Consider the following 21,121-nt stretch of genomic DNA (forward strand, 5'->3'; position numbering starts at 1 on the left):
TAAAAACAAAAAATCACATTAGAAATAAAAAATAAGCTTAACCCCACCCAACCAGCATGTTGCATAATCAAAATCAAACGCACACGTTTTACAGGTGCATGCTGGGTGTGGCTACAGCGTGACGTTTGTGTGCTTTGAGAAACTTTTATCTTCATTGGGGTGTGGAAGGCCTGTCTGCTGTTTCCGTCAATAACATCTGTCACAGTTGCCTCTTTCAGCTCAACATGCGCGGAAACGCTGATGTGCGCAGTGTGACAGGATGTCATACTTTGAGAAGGAAGGACCAGAGAGGCTGACACTGGAGCAGATAGTGGTGGACTTCACGGTGCTGGAGACTCGCATTCAATCGGTGAGTAATCCCCCACCCCCCTCCCTCCACACACACGCACAGACACACACACACACACACACGCACACACACAGCACACTGATTGTGACGGCAGAGGACGTCAATGTTGCAACAGAGTAGTGGCCTGTGCGCACCAGGCCTGAACGCTGTATGTTTTTTTTTTTCTTACTTGTCCATGTGTGCTTGTGGCTGCTGTCGCTGTGAAATTAATTTCTGCTTTGTTGATGTTTTAGTCTGAGTGGCACGATATTTAATTTGTGTGGTTTAATAGGACCATTGTTTGCTGCACTTGTTGCAGTATACGCAGTCTATTTATTGTCGGTAATTTGTGCTCGGTTGTCTGAGTTTTGTCACCTTTCTGGTTAATTCTTTGTGAGGAAAGCGGTTGCATAATCGATAATTATTTGTATGGGCATGCTGCAAAGTGCCATCCATATGGAACATACTGTTTGTTTGTACACAGGGCCCTGTGGTGTGATGTGTGTGTTGCAGTTTATTTCGTGACCTAAATGTGTTCTGTAGACGAACAAACTAAAAATATGCAGAGTAAACTACATGAAATGTAGCATTTTTTTCTTTTCTCTTCTTTATTTTTACATTACTTAGTCCTTGCTTGTGTAATTTTCTCAAACTGATCAATATAAAAACACCCATGGAAACATATATGCAGCTCAGCTTCATTAGTTTTACAAAAGTTGTCTTTTCTTTTTTTAAATACAAATTTTTTAAAGAAAATTTAAAAAAGTAAAATGATTGTATGAAATCATGCTGATTTATCTATCTACAGTAGTTTTGGTTAGGGCTGGGCAATATATTGATATTATATCGTGAGCTGGATATTGCTAATATAGTCAAAAAGTCCATTACATAATAGATGTGATTATGTTACAAATATGGAACATTGAACCTTTATGCAATGGAAACTTTTGACAATATGTCATGGAAACTTTTAAGTAGTGGACATTTGTATGATAGAGACTCTTGGGCCTCTATATGATGTGCCACAAAACAGGAAGAATTAACTTTGCATTTTATGTCTTGATATGCAGTTCATATCTTGTTGGGATGTCACAAGCTGTGGTATAAGATTATATTGTCTTAGATTTTGGATGTCATGATAAATGGTCTCTTTTTGTGGCACTTAAGGCAGCATTATAGTTAAATTATGTAATTTTCTGAACTTACCAGACTGCTGTAGCTTTTTCATTATTTGCCTTTACCTCCAGTCATTATATCCACATTACTGATGAATATTTATCAAAAATCTAATTGTATAAATATTAAGTCAGCTCTACAATATTGTCACAATCTCTTTGATCAAAAATACTGATATCTGATTTTCTCCTTATCTCTCAGTTCTGATAGATAATGTGTTGCTACAAGTCATTTCCAGGTATTGCTTCTGCTCACCCTATCTAAATGTACATAATGAGTATAGGGTGGATTTTAATTTTTCCTCCACAAATCACTGAAGTACCCAAAGGTGCAGTAAAATGCTCACCTTGCAAGTTTTCACTCCTTCATATTTTGCACAAACTGGCTGCGCATGCAAATGCAAATTTTTGTGGTGCAGCTCAGTGAAAGAGAGTGCTCGAGCCTATAGAGCCTGTTAAAGGTCAAAGCAAACTGCAGCCACAGTGTGACTAATCAAAATTCAACACATAATCAGAGACACTTCAGTCACTCATAAATATATGTGATATCATAAAGCTGAAAAGCAGACTAATGAACAAACAAAGAAAACAATATATATGCAATGCTTTAAATGTAACTGTGGAAAAACGTATCAAATAGTCTTCACATATCAAAGAAAAAAAGGAAATAATAATGACTGTATGAGCGGAAAAAGAGCCAACTGATGGCTGCAATTCAGGTTAAAAATTAATGAGGGATGGTTAAGGCCAAATAAAGAACACACCTAGAGCATGTCCACCTTGAAGAGAATTTATTATCTTGTAAAAATGCATTTTAACCTTTAACAGGGGCTTAATTATTCATAAAAGCTACAGAGAGGCTATCACAAACTGTCAAGACAGAAAGGGAAAGCTACCTATATAATGTAAATGTCCTTTGCTTGCCTTGTATGTTCCCAAACACTGAGACTGCAAAACACATTAACTGTGGAACAGTCTGGCCGTCATGGTGTGCGGGCCAGGCAGAGGTCAGTCAGTCCGCTGGGTATGCGGGACAGTTTTTAATGAAAATGACCTGCACATACTCTAATGCACAAATGCATGCAAGACACTGATTTCTTCACTTGGCTTTTGGATGGTTTTCTAAATTCGAGCATGGATGTGTTAAAAAAAATTGCAACATGCATACTAAAAAAAATAATGTAGATAAACATTGTGGTTTCATCTGAACTTAAAATGATGTTTAAGCATTTTTCAAAAACTTTTATTTACCACCCCATGTTCTTTCATATCTCTTTATAAAGTGAGAAAAACCTATTTTCCTGTGCATTACCATGCATAACTGCTTCTTAATTATAGAACAGAGAATTAAAGATAAAGGATGGAGCTTTTGGGTGCAGAAAGTGTTTACCTTTTACATCAGGGTTTTTGTTCCAACTCATGTCTACCGTCAATGTTGGCTATTGATTGCACTATTTCCCCCAAACCTAGACAAGGAGTTTTTGTATGATTTAATAGAAATCAAATTTCGTAATTCCAGGAGATCAGACAACACTCATAGTGATCTTTTTAGAAACATTCATTTGGATTGATTTGAAAAACACAAAATTGTAATTAAGGTATGAGGACTGAGGCTGTATTCTCATTACAGGGCTCAATGATCAATTCTGATTTTTTTTTCTCCAGATCTGATCTTTCTGCCTAGACTCTTCACATTCATGTTTGAAATGACCCATGTCGGACATAAGTGTGAATGAATCTATGCCCTGAAAGGCATCACATTTAACCAATAATGTTATATGCACACGTGTGCTTGAACATCAACAGAAAATGTCACACTTGCTAGACAGGCTTTGGAAAAAAACTAAAGACATAGCCGTATCAGCATTCATCTCTGGTATGATTCAATGACAGTTCGTCATGTGTTGAGCATGAGGGTGAGAAGATGAAGGAGCATAGAGGCCATGGCAGCTTTCAGGACATATTGCTTGTAGTTCTGTGGAAAGACAGGCATGGGGTTCAGAGAGGAGTCAGGAGTGGTGGTGTCCCAGTGTGGAGGGTTTCACAAAGGCACTGTTCCTGTAAAACTTCAGGATGTCTGGAGCTACATTCCAATATTTCTGTTGGCAGCTTATTACTGGACTCAAAATATAGGCAAGCTGTCCCTATCAGACAGCATCTGGCAGTCAGGCTTTATTGGCTGGGACAGCCTACCACAGCAGCGACAGCCACCCCACCCTTCTGTAGTTTCAGTGGTCCGCACCGACACTGCATGGTGAGTGATTGCCGCCTGTTCTGTAAAGTATGATGTAGGAAAAAAGCATGGATGTGTGTGAAAAACACACATGCATTCCAATATGACCATTTTCACTTTGGCTGCATGGCCAGTGATTGGATACATATTAAAAAAATAGATCTGTGCCACATGAGAGGAGAAAAAAATTCTTTGCTGGATTTAGGCCATATTTCCTTTTAATGTGAACGTAACCCTAATTCATCTTTTTTCTTTTTTTTTTAAATCACTGTTTATTGTTTGATTTTGCTATTTCAGATCAGAATTCACAATGTTTCAATGTATTTCATTTTTTTCTTAAACATAACCAAGTAGGGGTCAACAGATTACCGGCTCGGCTGATTATTCTGGCTGATATTTGGCATTTTGCCAATTATCTGTATCGGCATTTTATATTAATGATGGCCGATAAAATTAATTAATTTAAAAGTGTAAAAAAATTCACTTGACTTTATAAAAAAAAAAGTTGCTGAAAACTTGTATATGATGTAGAACATTTCAGTTTCGATTAAACATTTGCTAAAGGCATTTAAACAAAAATTTTTGATGGAGTTTGTTATATTCCAAATTGTAAATATTGACAGAAAGATTTTCTTTTTTATTGTAAATGCATATCAGTTCCACATATTGGTTATAGGTCTCATTAACTACTAACAACAGGTATCAGTATTAGCCCTCGAAACCAATATCAGTCCACCCCTATAACCAAATTATAATTTAAGAAAACTGGATTTTGCATTCAAAGGGTAAAAATATTTAGGGAAAAACACGTAAACAAGACCAATAGCAGGTAAAGGCAAATTAACAGTCCTCAGTGTGTGAACTCAAACATCCAGGTCTATGTAAGACTGGCCTAAAACGGGCCGCTGGTAATTTCACCATGACCCACACTGCCTTTTGACAGCCTTTTCAACGTCTTCCAAGGACTCCCTCCAGTGCCAAGAGATTTCAGTCACCAGCGCGGGGGACGGGATGTTTTCCCCAACAGCAAATTATTAGACCACAACCTCCATCATGGTGTGTGTAGAAAAAGTGACTATTTCTGATCAAAGCGGATCTCAATGAGACCAGCTCTGGATGCTCCCTTGTGTCACTCCTTTTCACTCTGAGTAATTTGTTTGTTTGTTTTTCTTTGTATATTTTTGGGAGCCGATTCTGTGATTAATCCAGAGTGGCACGAGAGCCAGAGCTTAAGTATATGAATTATTCATATCATTATAGATGTTCTAATTTCATGATATCTGGAGCCTGTCTTTTATAAACATGGAGTGAAAATTTGGTTCTGCCTCCCAAAAGGTTTACCAAACAGAAAGATGAGCTTGCAGCAAGTCATAGGTGAGGCCAAATTGGGCTTTAAATGCTGTTTTCATTTTGAAAACTGTCACCAGATATTCCGAGTAAAAAATAAGATGTTATCCCAAATGTATTAAATTTGCGTAGAGCAAACAAGAATCATCTAGTTAGAGATGATTTCTGACAGTAACCACAATCACAATTAAGATAGAGCTGCATCATGATCATCTGAGTATGACATGTAATTAAACTGGACTCACTTCTTTAACGATGAAATATTGGGGGGAAAAAAAAAAAAACTTCTACCACCAGCGAGCTATTTTGCGGTCATATAACATTCCCAAATCCGAGCTTCATCAACTTGCACAATGAGTTTTTACCTAATTCTCTAAATCTATGTCAAATGAGTGGGGCACACACACACACAAAAAAAAGAAAACGCAGGACCTTGAGAGAATTATAGACTACAATAATTAGAACATGTTTTATCGTTTTGAAGATCATCCACCACCCATGCATCTCACCTCCACAGCGCTTCAGTTCTGACCTTGAACTAAAAACTGTCTTTATAAAGTTCTCCAGAAATTAGTTTTGTAGCAATACATTTAAACTTCTAACCTCGTTACCTAATTATCTCAGTTTGCTCAAGTCTTTCCGCATGCTGTGTATCCAGACAATCTGAGCACTTATCCTACTCAATAACTTTTCTTTTAATTGTGACATTGCAATACATTTGTAAGTGAACACATCAGTTTATATAAGGCTTTTACATAAGCTGTCCCTCTGTGTTAACACAGAAAAATAGATTATATAAAACCCACAGGTTAGCAAGAATAGCTTTGAACACTTCACTTTTTTTCTCACTCAGTTTATTTTTTTCTCTCTTGGAAAGACAAGCTAGGCCACTCAGAAATGTCATCATCTGTCATATAACTGGTACCAGAAATGTGTTAGGACACATTTTTCGCATATGACAATGTATGAAAAAGTTGCGCTGCCCTGAATATTTAAATCCTTTTAAACTGTCACTGCATGACATGCATTTGGATCGGTTCTTTAATGATTTACTATGAGCCATTTATTATTATATTAATCTCTGAAGTAGCCCAAATGGGTTGGATGGCCAAATAAGGAATCATCCAATAATGATAAATGTAGAAATCTCTTCTCTTGCTTCATGCTGTACAATATTTTTTTAAATATTTGTTTGTTTCTCGTTATTAAACCTCCTCACATCCTCTCACAACTGGGATAAGGTCTTTTGGCATTTCGGGCCTTATGTTTCTTGAGCTACAAATCTTGCATATTTCTGTTCTCCTCTTACAACCATCATCAAAAACTTAATCCTTGAATTCACACTGTATTATGTTTTGGACGAGCCCCCTTCATGGGCGTTGGCATCTGCTGGTCTGCCGGCAATTAAAAAAATTAATCCTATTAATTACATGCTCTGTGATTAATTAATCAAAAGTATTTTTAAAAAATCAATTCACATTTTTTAGCACAAATTCCACTCATTTATGAAGTGGTACAAGCTCCTGCATTATCAACAGCACCATCCTGCAAATATTTCAAAATAGAATGCCTTGCGTTAACAACTGATGAGATTCTGACTACAGAGATATTTTCAAAGGACTTTTATTTTGAAAGAAAAGCAGGGAAGTCTTGAGTAAAGCAGACGTCTTTATATTTCCTCATCTCTGTGACAGAGAGAGACTTTTCAACTGAAGTAAAAGGTGGTATGCGCCGCTGCTAAATGCTTTGCATTGAGGTGATATTTCAGGCTTCAAGCACTCCGATGGTATGTGAATTCATGTTACAAAGCCACTGTGGCCTTCAGTGATGCACCAGAAAAGCAAACAGATTTTTCTCACTATCTTAAAAATATTGAATTAAAAAAAAAAGGTCAAGTTCCTTCAAGTCATCATGAATACCAATACCAATCAAAGTCAAGCTGAGTCAGTGTTAGTCAAGCAAGTCTCATCTATTGATGCCCCCCCCCCCAGTTAATGAGTAAATTAATAATAATATATTCATTTTTTATTTGATGACTTGTCATGATAGTCATGAAGTTGTAATTGTCATGAACGGCTTGTTTAACAAATACAAGCTTTGCATTACAATTCCAGCATGCTCCTCTACAAACGAGTGCCTTAAGTTGCTTTTTACTTGAATGATTTGTACTCGCTGTTTTTAGCATTATAAATATCTCCATAGTCATCAAGGGGATTCATGCAGAGCAGACATGATGTAAGTCGTCCTATCACTTTTATATCTCAGAGTTAACATTGTTGTAAAACTGCATGCAAAAACTGTGTTCTGACAGGGGATTACCCTCTGATAGTGAAGCTGATAGAAGTGGCTGAACCCACTACTCGTTAACATTCTCGGGAGAAGTGTAAACGGCAACTAAAATGTGATTTTAAAGATGCTAATTGCAAGGCTCTATCTAGCAATAAGCTGATAAGTTGCTTGATGTTTTACTAGTGTAAATTGCACCCAAGGCTAGACAGTTAGCACATTTTTTACCTGTACTCATGGCAGAAGGATATAAAAGGCTGAATCTAATTATTTCATTTTCAATGCCTCTAGTAGCCACCCGATAATATAATAAAATAAATCAATAGCTTTTCCATGAATACTAATTGGTTGCAGGGATAGTTGGTTTAGCCGATAGGTAGGGATTTGATCAGGTCTGAAGAACCAGCCAGCCGAGGCCTCTGCTTCTCCTGCAATGCCCCACAGAGGCTGACTGCTACCCCTTTGAAGTTGAGGTGCAAAATCAATTGAACACGTCTGGGAGTAAATGAACTTGTTTGGAGCTTAATTTCCATCGGCTGAAGGCTTTCTACCAAGTTATTTATGAGAACAGGTGGGACATTCTCTTTCCTCCTTTTTAAGGATATGTCTTTCATGGCTGGGCATTGGATGGATCCCTTTGCCTCTGAGACTCATGAAATCTTAAATCTGTATATCTGTTTGTCTTTTCTTCAGGCTAGATATTCTGCACTTTGACTACGAATCAAGGTCAAAATAGATAAATAGATAAATATTTTTTGAGGCACAGGTCAGCATTTTTAACAGTTAAACATGCCTACTTGGTGCCACCTTAATCCTTTAGGGTTAGGAAAAGCAGCATGTAGTCTCTAAAAAAACAACTTTGTATGGCACTATCCCTGCAGATGGGTAGCTACAAAACAACCATGTTTGGAGCCTAAAAAGCTGATTGAATAACGCAGACTGTTATCTACAAAATACCCGTGCTTAAAACTATTGGAAAGTAGTCTGCAGTTTGGCAGCCATCTGACACGCCATTCACCATCCCCTCCACCACCTAATGAGAAATTCAGCTTATACGTCACTTTAGAAATGTTAATATGAAATGTATGAAAAGTGCAAATGTATCTTATTGGTGGTTTGCTGAAACCTGCAATGCAAACTTTTAATTCTGACTGCTGGGCTTCTTTTAATCGGGTAAATAGTAAAAAAGTGACAGAACATAGCTTATTGTAGAGATACAATGACTCCATATCTTAATTCATATTCAGGGGCACTAGTAATCCTCTGGGGTAACCTACACATGTACTTGCTCAAGCTTACAGACAGCAGTCTTTATGAAAGAACTTATACAGTTTCAATTGTAACAATGCTTTTTTCCTTCAACTAAGGTGTTGCTGTGGAAACTTAAATATCATGCACCTCATTATACTTGTACTCACATCCAAATGTGACTTGCCACAATAAACTTCATCATAGATATTAAGTAAAAAGGCTCGGACTTTACACTCCATGCAAACAAGTAATAATATTGACTATAATTTAAAAGTACATAATAAATGCACTGCTGACATAAGCCATATTTTGACATAATTCCAATAGTTTTGGAAATGTATTTAGACATATATAGCAGTTGCATTTGCAGATTTGCATATCACAGACAACATAACTATTTGCCTTGGTGGAGGTCTGCATTCTGTCAGGTTATGTTTAGGTTAAATGACCACTTAATGTATTTTCACCTTTACCATCCCAGAGTGTTCATCATCATTGTTGCTGCTCTATGCTAAGCTATATCTATTTATAGTACCAAGAATAGTTTTAAACAGTTCTTTTAAGGTTACCAGTCAATTAAGCAAACTGCTTTGGACTTTTGCTAAAATTACATAAAAATGAAAGTACACGCTTGCCTCTTCAAACTTTTTTAAAATTGCTTTGAATGGTCTTAGTTTTCAACAAGCTATCATCTATGCTTGTTATGTCATCAATGCTTGTTTTAGCCTTGATGTGATTTTTGATCAAAGCAACGTCTAGTGGACTGCTGCCCTTGGGGCACTCGCAGTGAATTCTGATGTCTAACTTTAATATTAATGTATTAAGTAGCTAAAGTAAAACAGTATGAATTCACAGGGTTACTTTAACAGTACATTTAAATTCATATGTACAGTATAGGCATCTGTTTGTACGAATGTTTATCCATGTATGTGACATGATTTTCTTGAAATCTGGAAAAGAAAACCCACAATTACAAGTGTTGCTTGTGATAAATTTGTATTTAAATATATCATCATTTCTAGTTGTGGGCCACATTGATGCAGTTTTACTTCTACGTTAAATGTTGAATAATAATCTGTGATCAATTCAAAGGACTTAAAAATGTTTTAAATGAAAAGAGGCTCAAACCTTTGGATGTTTACTTCAGAGTCCTGTCTATTAGCAGAGCTGTATTACCTTGTTTACCTCAGTGCTCAGTAGTGCACTTTCAGATTTCTTTAACGTGCCAAGAAAAAACTTTTATTAAGCTATAATTAGCTCCATTCCTCCGGACTACCTTCTGTAACATGAGACCACTGACACTCTTCTTACACAACCTCAAAAGAAGTGATAATGGACTACTGTTCTTTGACCAGAAAAAGGCAATTGGAACAGCAGCCTGAGAAAAAAGAAATAAAAAAGTAACTTGATTAGGGGAAAAAGGAATCAGTAAGACGGAAGAAAGTCTAAGCTCTTTAACTGGCGCTCCTTTGCATATAAATGAGAGATTAGGCAGAAACTATATCTTACTGCCCGTTAGAATACATATGCCTAATTACAATATATTCATAAAGTGAGAGTGTAATTTCCACAAAGGAGATTACAAACGAAGCACAAGGTCAGGAAAAGCCCTTTCTGTTCTCCGCATACCATTAGGATGATGATGATGCTGATGCTGCACAGAAAATGACTCATGCTCATTGGTTCTCTTCAGAGATTATGTTTTTTTCAGACTTGGTATAAAGATAGGATAAGAGGAAGAGGACTAAGTATTAATGAGTTATACCTTAATAACGTTAATGAAAACATGCAAAGAAGGGACATAGTTCATTTGTGCTCTGTAAACCCAATTCTGTTTGAGCAGCAGCTGATGACCAACCTTGACTTATCTGAATTATAATGATCTCTTTGCTTAGGAAAATCAACAGTTCTGGTAGTTTTGATTTTCCCATCCCTTTAAGACTTATTCCTACCAATAATTGAAAGCTGAAATGCTATCAAACCTGTTCTCATTTCAGCTTATTCCTTTTGCAGTTGTTTGCATTAAATAGGCAAACTCTTAGATTAAAAGTCCTTTGGGAATCAAGCCAGTGGCTGCAGATGTTCAGACAACTTGTCTCTGGTGCATGTAGGAGATTTACAGTAGAATGCAATGGCTCTGAAGTGTGGGTTGTGACCTGCCAGTGAGTTTTGGGACACTTTGAACGGGGCACCAAGCAGTCACCAGTAAAATCACTGTCAACGATAGACCATGTGTCAGTAAAAGTTTCCTTGCAGTTCCCCCTGCCGCCTTTAAATGTAAGGGTTGTTTCTAAAGGAAGATTTGTCATAATTCTTCAAGCGCTATATTCTACACTAAAACAGATTTGCTCTGTCAAAGTCTCTGTGAAAGGTGCTTCACAGCTGCACCACAGCAGAAGCAGTCATACAGTTTTAAAGAATAAATTCTTTGAAAAAAGTGGGAAGAGGCTTGTATGGATACATTTTTTATGGAGAAATGGTATTGGCACTGCAACAATATTGCAAACAATGTTGCTCATCATTATTTTAACCAAGGGTCACAAGAGTAAAGCATTAATATATAATTGCCCCATGCAGATGTCTTACTGTTCATAGACAAAAATCAATAGCTTGAATTGCATAGGTCGGAGAGATGTATAAATAAGAGAATCTCATTGTCTGTTTGTATTCAAGTTGGTGATATTTCAAGTTTTTATCGTGATCTCTGAGGAAATAACTTGGTTTCCAGATCTCTTTCTGTATATCTGAACAAGTGTGTGTGCATGCATATGTGTTTCAGAGAGATGATAAGTGATGGATAGAAATGTGTGCTATATAAGCTTTACATACAAAGTGGGAATTTTTCCACATATCCCAATTGTTTAGATTGTAATGACAGCTTCTGAACATCGTCTTTGTATACAAGAGATGTTATTGGGACAAAATCAAAATCAGAAAACATGGGTAAAGTGTAATATGTGAAGTTGCAGGGTACAGGTCAACAAAGAGGAAAATAAGCACATGCAGGATAATTGTAATGAAAACTTTTATGTGTGAGTGTGGTATCTGTGATAAACTCTATTGAGTGAGAAAACCATGTCACTTTTCCTTGTCTGTAGTACTGTTTTGCAATTTATGGCCATGAGACATGAATCAATACCTTATAAAAATCAAATTTCTTCCTTTCATCTGAAAAAGGACGACATGTCTGCTCATTCATTTAGCTCGCTGACACATTAATGGATATTTTCTTTACCATGACCGTACACATCTATGTTGTTACAGTATAAAGTTAAGTGCCAGTCAAACTGTGTCCAAGACTAGAATTGCATAAATGAAATGGAAGGTGCACATTCAGACATTCTCGTGACAGTAAATGCATATTTTTACAGAAATCAATCCCATGATTCAATGCTGTGGCTTCCTATTGCATCTTAATTTATCAATCTTCTCCAAATCAAATGTCACTGAGAAAGTCACTGAAAATTCCTTGTCCAATTATTAGCATGTGAATGACTAAAAGCTCTTATTTCTGGTAATGCTCGGCCGCAGTCTTTTCATTAGAATTTAAATGGAAATCGCTTATCTCCGTCCTGTCTTTCAGGTGTTCAAAAGACCTTGCGTTAAGTAAAATAATCCCCAAAGCCTGCACAATTACAGCTAATTCCATTTTAATTCAGTCAAAAGGTGACGAGACAGGGAGCATTTCAAATGTCGCTAGGTGGTTAAAAAAAATGAAATTTTCGTTTCAATTATGGGGAGTCTGAAGAGGAAATCTTGATTAAAGCTCTATAGCTTATAAATAACTATCTGTGTACTACCAGAGTACTCACATGAATAAAATTACGAATTCTTAAATTCAGTAGTGCTGCTTTAACAAACGATTTGGTTGCTGTCTGTGTTGTATGCATTTTAAATATTATGGGATTTCTTAACAACACGCTTTATTTTAACTCATGGGTCATTTGCTTTTAAAGTTAGTTTGATAATATCTCCACCTCTCTTCATGACCATGCCAAATTCAAAGGACATAATTTGACAACAGTATGTTGATGCTGCTGAATAAAAGCAAAAGATAGATAAATATAATATAATATATATAATATAAACATAAATAGCAAGCATTCCTTTAAAGCTTTTCACTGCAAGCTTAATGAAATATTCTCTGCAAAATTGATACAAGTTTGATTAATTTTGTCATTGACAATTTTCAAAGATTCTTCTTCCTGGCTTATTACAGTTCAACAGGATCTCTCAAGATCCTGGACACAAGTAAATAATTTTCTTCACGTCTTCACATAAACTTCCATTCTCTATTCAGATGACTCAAATTATGATTCAAATGACACCAAGAGAAATGTTTATAATTGAACAACTGTTACTCGTGTTGTCTTAACTTTGTAAGAAATCTAATATTTATCTGATTTAAGGGTTTATTTTAATATTTGGCTGGGGATACCACATTAAATAAATCTTCTCAGCCTTTTAATTTTATCGGCTAGTTGCTCTCCATTTCCATTTTTTTCTTAAGTTGGAGTGTCCTGAACTGTCTTAGACAAATGTCATTTTAACTATTTAATCAAGTCTAAAGATATTAATTCATGGAAATGAATAACATTTATGTGTGTGTGGTTAGAATTAATCTGTTGTAAACAAATGGAAATGTGTGGAAATAATTGGAAAGTTTATTAAGGTTGCCTATGTGCAACAGGACGATTTGTTGTCATCAGTAGCCGCCTGAGTATAGTTTGAAAATGTATGCTTTCAATAAGGACTTCAAATGTGACACACTTCCACCTCTTTTTTGATTGACATAATCAGTAATATGATACTGAAACATATTAGTAATATATGTGTGATGTGCCCAAAATACATGCACAAGGACTATGTAGAGATCTTGCATCTCAATTCATGTATTTGGCGTAGCATTGTTAATGTAAATTTTGTTTTGGGTCTGTGGTTTAGAGATGCAGGTTAATTTTAGAATTGTGATTGTAGTAGTCAAACTTTTAGATGCAGCATAGAGACAGATCTGATGAAAACTCCAACGTAGGGCTTCATGTTCATGTGTTTTGGAATTGGTGTTGAGTAATCGAGATCGATCTTGGTCTCAAGACCAATTTTTGAAGGTCACGTCTCAGATCCAGTCGCATTTTACTCAGTCTTGTCTTGTCCTTAGATGACTTTGGATGTCATTTCAAGACCACAACTGTAGGGGTATCACTATATTGCCTGACCAAAAAAGAAATGTTCAATACTCATGTTGAAATCTGCTCCCTAGTGTTTGTATTTGTTTTCTCACACAAAACAAAAGAAATTTCCCACATATAAAACCCACCTCTGCAATGCCTTATTATTTTATCAAGGTATATCTCATAGTACACTTACACATACACACCTATAAACAGTATGGCGTTAAAGGAGGTGATTATAGAGGAATGGTCATTTGGTTTTTTGGGGTGCTTTTATAGGAATGTGGATCTTTCAGATCAATTTGAGAAGTGTCTACATGGTTTGAATGGTTCACATTTTATTGTCATGCAATGACAATGCTTGCACTAGTCTGGTCTTGGTCTTAACCTGGTCTCAATGCACCCTTTTCTTGTTTAGGTCCTGGTCTTGGCTGATGTGGTTTTGACTACACTGGTCTGAAATCCTGATGTGGTTCTGTTAGCTCCATCACACTGTGACCTCCAGCATGCACTGGGGCGGTTTGCAGCTGAGTGTGAAGCGGTCGGGATGAGAGTCAACACCTCCACATCTGAGGCCATGGTTCTCTGCTCAGAAACGGTGGACTGTTCCCTCTAAGTGGGAAGGGAGATGCTGCGCCAAGCAAAGGGGATCAAGTATCTCATGGTCTTGTTCAGGAGTGAGGGTAGAACAGAGCATGCGATGGACAGGCGGCTTGATGTGGCATCCGCAGTGATGCAGGAGTGTCTGAGTGGACTGTCGTGGTGAAGAAGTCCATCTACGTTCCATCCCTCACCTATGCTCATGAGCTCTGAGTAGTAACGGAAAGAATGAGATCTCAGATACAAGTGGCTGAAATGAGTTTCCTCCGGAGGGTGGCTGGGCTTAGAGATAGGGTGAGGAGCTCGGAGTAGAGCCGCTGCTCCTTCGCAGCGAAACGGGCCAGTTGAGATGGTTCGGGCATCTGATCAGGATGCCTCCTGGGTGACTCCCATTGGAGGTGTTCCGGGCATGTCCTACTGGTAGGAGGCCCCGTGGCAGACCCAGAGCATGCTGGAGGGATTACATATCTCATCTGGCCTGGGGACGCCTTGGGGTCCCCCAGGAGGAACTGGAAAGCAGTGCTGGGGAGAGGGATGTCTGAAGTGCTCTGCCTAGCCTGTTGCCCCCGCAACCCAATTTTGGATAAGCGGACGAAAATGGATGGATGGATGGATGGATGGATGGATGGATGGATGGATGGATGGATGGATGTTTTGAATCCCTTACTTTCGTGTCAAAAATTTTTAGTTCTTGGTACAAAGTATATTTCTATTGATGTTCTTTTTCTGCTCTGCATGTCTGCGTGTAATTCTTAGTTGTGTGTCATTGCTTCATGCTGTGTGCATGTCTATTTGTGCTAAAAAGCTATATGTTGTTGCTTCATGTTGCATGCATGGTTATTTTGTGCTACATTGCTATGTGTTGTTGCTGTGCTATTGTTTTGTGCTGTTATTATGCTGTTTCTTACTGCTCTGAATAGCTTTTGTTCTGTCTTGGGAGTTCCTATTTGTTGTAGCTGTTGCTATTTTTATGGTGTCCTGCTGCTGTTGTTATGTGTTTTATTTATTCATTTATTTTTTTCATTTTACGGGTTTCAAAACATCTTGCCAAAGGACTACAGTTGAAAATTAGCCTGATGGCTAACACTGGCACATTTACAGAAATGTTGATAAATGTGTGTTTTCCGCCATAAATAAAATAAATGAAGATGAAAAATTAAATACAACTTGGCAAAATGTCCTACAAGTGAAATCACCCTGCGTGCAAATAAAATAATATAAGTGGTATGTTGTGCATAACAGGCAAAATAAAGACCTATTATCCTGCTGATGACCATGCCTTCATCAGACTTTTGCCACACTATTTTGATGTTTAATCTTGCTGGCCCTTGGGAGAAGATTGCCATATTATGAAGTGTCAACAACCAAAACAACCCAAATCCAATTATAAATTCAAAATGGTTGAGATTGTGGGATCATTAAAATAAGTCATTCTTTTCAATCTAGAATTATGGCATTGTTTTAATTAGATCTCTTGTTAGCTTTGTTCCAAAACATTGGTCAAACCAACAGACAACAGAAATCCATTGTTCTTCGCTGCTTCAAAGTCTGAAAGTAGTGTCTCAGTCATTACAAAGTACCGCAGAGAAGGCAATCACAGGCAAGAAACAAACTGGTCTACAACCTCCTCCAACAGACTGTGTTTAAAGACAGCTGGTGTTGACAAGAATCCTTTTGAGATTGCCTTGGTGGACAGGTATGAGTCCTGTGCCGGTGCCTGGGTTTCTCCTTTCTTGTGTACAGATTTACTACCGACTACAGAGGTTAATCAACAATCCCTCTCTGCTTTCTCTCTTTCATCTCTCCAGATGAGACCAGAGCTCTGTTCAGAGCTCAGGCCTCATCTGGAGGGAATATTGGCAGAGTGTTTGTTCCTTGATTGGCTTTGGGGGAGCGATCCATACAGATGTGTCTGTTGTGCCCATGTGGATCAGATTTCTGGAGGGGCCAAGACAGACTGAAGCCATCAGATCTTTCTCTAAATGGCCTTTGGGTCCAGGGAATGGCTCTTCCAAATAGAAGAAAGGTCATTGATCCTCACCAAGGCATTAACTCTTGATGAAACAGCCAGGGCTCTCTATCAGTGGTCTCAATAAATCTCTGGTTTTAATATTTTTCTTTTTCTTGAGGTAACAACGGAAATAGTAATCTTAACAGCGATGGCTGCTGGAATAGATAATAAATCACATACTTTGTTCTAATCTGTTGGCCAAATTAATAAATGTTTTTTTGGGGCGTCCGGTGGCTCAGTGGATAAAGCAGGCACCCCATATATGAAGGCAGTGTCTTTGCTGCAGCGGCTGTGGGTGTGATTCCGGCTTGCAACCCTTGCTGCATGTCATCCCCTCTCTCTCCCACTTTCACACTATCACACTATCAAAAAGTAATTTAAAAAAAAAAGTTTACTCTGCATTTTAAGATTTGCACAATGATAGTTATTTCTTTCAGCAATAAAAATGTGTTAGTAATTAATTGTACTGATGCTCCCTCCGCATTTAAGAGCAGTATATAGTGGTAAAAAAAGGACCTTTCTAGTCTTAGTAGTGCACCATGTGCCTGTTTAATACTAATCTTACTAAACAGTAAGAGCAAAAACACGGCAAGCAAGAGCAGTGAAATATAGGGAAATAATACCACAAAGAACAGAACAAGAAATATCTGACTTAATCAAAAGCTAAAAGGATGACATCAAGAGGGTTTCTCTGAAATTCAAAGTCAGTAATAATGATCTAAAAGCACAGTTACCCTTTAGCCTCAGTCAGGTTTATCTAATGACTAAAAGAATGAGCTTTTTGGTGTTTGTGACTTAAGGTTCCTAATAGTGTTTGAGCACAAAAATTCAGACATATGCTATAAATGGGATGGGTTTATTTCATTGGTAGTCAGTGTATAAAGAGACCAATGTCATAGTGGTAGAAGATACTTTTGATGTGAAAAGATGAGCAGCAGTTTGGGTGAACAGGAAATGAGCCATAGAAACTTGTCTCAGGCCTTCAAACAAAGCATCACAGTAGTCCAGGCATGACAATACAACAGCATGAATAATTTTCTCTGTGTCTTAAAATGACAGGCTTCATTTTGACAAAAAAAGCCCAAAACATAAAGCAGTGTCATTTAAAGTGTCTCCATTTAAAGTGTCTCCAAAGTGACTCTTCTTGATAGGAGGCGTTAAGTTTTATTTGATTTTAGTTGGAGGAAAATAAAAGAAGATGCCAAATAATTACCATCTGTAAGTTAGCCCATGGCCTCATTGTTAACCAAATGAATGGCAGGTACAGGTGGCCTTACTTTGAGCTCAAATAAGAATAGATAAAAACCAACTACTCCTCTTTGGTTTCAACTCGGAAATCTATTAATATTATAGTTTATGTGGTGCGAGACAAGCAGAGGAAAACCAACCTAAGAAATTAATAAACGGCTAACCAAAATTATATGGAACTACAGACGAATAGCGAAAGCATGTTAGTAGGGTGGCGTGGTGGCTTAGTTGTTAGCACTGTTGCCTCACAACAAGGTTCTGGGTTTGAGCCCTGACCGGCCCAGGTCGTCTCTGTGTGGAGTTTGCATGTTTGTTTATATGGAAGAAAAATATCATTTAATGTGTGATGCAGGTTCTGGATGTCACTCTTGCATCCCTGCTGTGCTATTTGTTTTGTCATGCAGTGTTTTCTTCTGATTTTCCTTGTTAAATGTGTGCTATGTTTAATGAGAAACAAATAATTTGGGTACTCACAGATAATGCTGTTAATGTCATAAATTAGATGATTGCACAGATAGTCCAATAAGATGCTGCAGTTATGCAATAAGTGAAAACAGTCCCAGGGAAAAACGTGTGTGTAAAGGAGTGCAAAGAGATGGTATGAGGGGAGTGAGGGGTCAGCGACTTTGTTGGAAGCCTTTCACCAGGTTTTGTAGATGTCAGCTGTGGTAGGGAGCGAGACACCTATGATCCTTTCTGCAGTTTTCAGGATTGCCTGCAGGGACCTGTGGTCTGAGACTGACCAGTTTCTGTACCAGGCGGTGAACCAGTTTGTCAAGATGCTCTCAAAAGTGTGTCTGTAAAATGTGGGCGGTTCGCCTTCCTCAATCTCCACAGGAAGTGGAAGTGCTGCTGGGTCTTCTTAGTGAGAGCTGTGGTGTTGGTTGACCAGGTCAGGTTGTCCACAGTGTGCACTCCCAGGAACTTGGAACTGCTGATTCTCTAGTCATCGCTGCCATTGATGTTCAGCGGGGTTGCTCACTGTGGCTCCCTCTGAAGTCACTTTACCTATGTTTAAGGAGCTGTTATAGTTGGAGCACCAGTACCTCCACCTTTTCTTTAATTTCACGATGAGACCCACCAGTGTTGTGTCATGGTTGTAAATGATGATATGGTTACAAATGGATCTAGCAGTGCAATCATAAGTCAGCAGGTTGAGCAGAAGTGCACTGAACACTCATCCCTGAGGTGAGCCAGTGCTCAGTTTGGTGGTGCTCCAGGATGGAATTTTACATTTCTGCAAAGATTTGTACCTTTTATATGTATCAAATCATTGTTTCTAAAGTGACATATTTCAGATTACATGTACTATATGAGCTGAGTTTTTCATCAGGAGGAATAAGAGTGGTGGATGATATGTGAAACCTAGGTATGGTGGCTGCAAAGCAGCACACCACTTTTCAAGACCAACAAAAGTTAACATTTTTAACACAACATCAGGACTCTTTTAGTGATGTTTGAAGTGACCAAATCAGGATTATTGTAATGAGACATTGAAAACATTTCAGCTGTGTCTGTGGTGGAAAAAAGAGATAAAAGACGCCCGATAAAGGGGGTTTGTGCTTAAACCTAACAACATGTTAACCACAGCATTATCGCAGCATAAAATTGAAAACACTTCATGTTACAACGCTTCAGCTACATCTGAAAATTACAAATTTAATATATAAATGAGACTTGCAGAAATGTATAATGTCAATTTTTATTCTAGTGATTGAGTTGCAGTAGATTCACTTTTTGGAAGGGGTTTTGTGTTTTGTATTTGAAACTAGATCAGATGGTATGGTGAGTTTTTATTTATTTAATCCACTTAATATAGGCTACAATTAAAGTACAGTTTAACAAGACTATGAGACCGCAACCATTCTTGCAGCTCAGGCAGACTGCACTTTGGCACAGTGATGCTTTGAGCTGAATGTCAACATGCAACCTTGCTCACAATGATAATAGCTGAGGTTTAGCAGGTTCACAGTCACCATCTCAGTAATGTCACATTTATACATTTATATATTTCACATGTAAATATTAAAACCAATGCGCCGATGTATATACTCACAGAGCCACTTGCAAGGCCCTAGACTCTTGTTTATATTATTTTCTTATACAAACAGTGGTTCTTTAAGCTTTTTCATTAGAAGCCCTCAGTATTCACTCAACTGTTTTGACCCACAGTATTTCACAGTGACCTCTGGGAATGTAATAACTCAAATGATTCAGATTCGTGGTATAAGGTCATAGTAAGAGCAGCTGGCCAAGGTACAATTTCTCCTGACAGACTCTTAATCTGTCATAGTTATTGCTGTGGGTATTGCATGACAGTTCATGTTCTCTCATCATCTTCTCCACTGACCTTCATGTTTCATTTGGTCAGCGTCCTCTTCCTCAGGGCGTGTAACATTAATATATTGTTCTGCTGTTTATTTAAATAGAGACCATAAAGTTCAAAGTTTTGGACAAAGACGCATAGACCTAAGTTTCGTCTCTGACAGTGTCTGCGAGGCTTACTTTGTATGCACTCAGACATCTGTAAAGGTTGTGCTGTCAGCTCTGTATGAGACGATGTACCCATATCTAAAGAACATTACTGCAACTCTCATTTTCCATTTTTAAAACTGATTTCCATGGCACTGCACATTTTTCTGATGTTAAAGGCCAGAACAAACGATTCCTCATTTTTTCTGACTTGATGTTCATTTGGTTTTTCCAGAGTACATAGTATTTAGGAATTAGAAAGAATATACCCTCCGGCTGCATGGTGGCATCATGGTTAGCACTGTTGCCTCACAGCAAGAGGGTCCCTGGTCCGATTCCGGGTTGGAACGGTCTGTGGACGGGCGCCCTTCCGTGCAGAGTTTAAATGTTTTCCCTGTGTCTGCATGGGCTCTTTCTGGGTTCTCTGGCTTCCTCCCACAGTCCAAAGACATGCAGGTCAGGTTGATTGGTGACTCAAAATTTCCCTATGGTGTGACTGTGAGCGTGAAAGGTTGTCTGTCTATATGTGTCAACGCTGCGATGGTCTGGCGACCTGTCCAGGGTGTACCCCGCCTTCTGCCCGATGATAGCTGGGATTGGCTCAAGCGCCCCCCCAACCCTTGCAAGGACAAGCGGTTGCAGACAATGAATGAATTAATATGTACCCTCCATATTTGACAGAATAAGAATCTTAGGTATTGCAACTCAACTCTTGATCTTTTTTTCCAGCCTTTTTGTTTTTATCTTTATTTTATCTACATGGTCTAAGGCATTGGATCTGTTTTGTATAATTCATTTTAAGACAGGGTTTTGTATTTGGCTGTTTAATGCTACATCTAAAAAAAGACAGATACAAAACAAATTTCAAAGGTTTGATTTAACAAGAGCCTTAACAATCTAGCTATTGTTGTGTGTATTTTGCACAGTGATCTAGATTTGAATCTCTCTAAATTGCCTTGTGTTCTTTCAAAAAAACCCACATGCCATACTGTATAGCAG

The 21,121-nt window shown here is 37.9% G+C and overlaps 1 long non-coding RNA gene across 2 annotated transcripts in view; it reads left to right on the forward strand.

Moving 5' to 3' along the window:
• Nucleotides 1-261: 261 nt before the first annotated feature.
• LOC148190382 (uncharacterized) overlaps nt 262-21,121 on the forward strand; it is a 127,376-nt gene continuing 106,516 nt past the window's right edge. For both annotated transcript variants that reach the window (XR_015776346.1, XR_015776347.1), the window contains exon 1: nt 262-349. This is a non-coding gene — a long non-coding RNA (uncharacterized LOC148190382). The remainder of the gene's footprint in view (nt 350-21,121) is intronic.

The sequence above is a fragment of the Plectropomus leopardus genome, chromosome 1 (genome assembly GCF_026936395.1).
Source record: "Plectropomus leopardus strain MGB_pleo_1.0 chromosome 1, ASM2693639v1, whole genome shotgun sequence".
Taxonomy (NCBI): Eukaryota; Metazoa; Chordata; class Actinopteri; order Perciformes; family Serranidae; genus Plectropomus; species Plectropomus leopardus.